Here is a 1,362-nt window from a genome sequence, read left to right as displayed (position 1 = left end):
CCCAAACCTTCCATCAGTCGAACATCCACTGACAGAAATATTTATACAGAGAATGTTATCAAATATTTGTTCACACATATACCAACATTCGATTTATTCTGAAAAGTTCTATAACAACGTGTTCAAAAATTGAGATTAAAAGTTTATTTAATATTTTAAAAAGAATCTTTCACACCCATTTCCCTTCACCTTATGTAGAACGTAAAAATGGAAGGAATGAAAGGCAAGTCTTGAGTTGGTTTCTGGTATAATAGTGGGGGATAACAACTTATTCTGAACTTCATGTAATGGCACTATACAGGGGTGCAGAGGCAGAAATTCTAAATTATACTGGAATCTATCTATCGTCTTAACCACTCAAGAGCTCTTTTAACCTTACAGTATATGGTTAGTGCCATCTCAGAGAAATGCAAATTCCTTATTACGCTTGGCGTGACTGAGGAGAAATTTTGAATTCGACCGGTATCTATGAAATGAACTAACTCAGGACATAGACTTTCCCATTTATGAATTATCATTTCCCATTCATTTATAATTTGATTCTGAAGTGTTCCTTTCGTGCCTTTGCGATTGCGTTATCGGGGCAAATTCCCAAGAAGGGTCAATTTGAGGGGAACCAGTCGGAAACGACCAATTTCTGACAATATCGATCGGCGTAAATGTTAATGTTATCAGGCTAGAAATTGGGATGATTGTTTACCAGGCCAGGGTTCTATTTATTGTTAAAGTTATCAGTCCAAAGTTCGAATTCATGAGGTTGAAATATTCACACTCACTGCTTAAACACAGTTGAACGTGAATGAAATTTTTGCTTATTCCAGTTAAGGCTTGCAAATCCTATAACCTTTACACCCCACCTCTCCTACCCAGTCTATATCATGTCTTTAATTGCATATATTACAGAATGTCTCTTAGTTATATAGGTTGCTACTTTAAGTTTGTGAAATGAGAATAACGCTTACCACAAGAAATAGTTCTCTCGACCGTAGACATTCCGTCGCCTGAGTCAAAAACTCCTGTATAGACCAAATTTCCAAAATTCGTTTTTTTTGCAGAAATCGAATACGGGGTACAAGACACACCTTGTGTCAAACAATGAAACCTGTGCGTTAAGTAGAAACAAAGTTAGAAAATTCCTGCTCGCATTTTTTGCTACATATTGTTCGCTTAAATTCCTGTAAGGTACCATACAGGAATTTGCTACACTATTTACGTGGTCCAAGAGTCCTGTATGCGCCAGATACAGGAGTCTTCCAGAGCAACGCCACCCTTCTTTGGGTCTCGCTGCGTTGAGTTGTATAGTTATGTCATGGATATACAGGGGTCACAGGTCGACACAAGTAATAGGGAATGGCGATGTGT

This window comes from Aplysia californica, unplaced genomic scaffold (assembly GCF_000002075.1).
Source record: "Aplysia californica isolate F4 #8 unplaced genomic scaffold, AplCal3.0 scaffold00005, whole genome shotgun sequence".
Taxonomy (NCBI): domain Eukaryota; kingdom Metazoa; phylum Mollusca; class Gastropoda; order Aplysiida; family Aplysiidae; genus Aplysia; species Aplysia californica.
The sequence above is the reverse complement of the archived record's forward strand: the minus strand, read 5'-3'. Positions refer to the sequence as shown.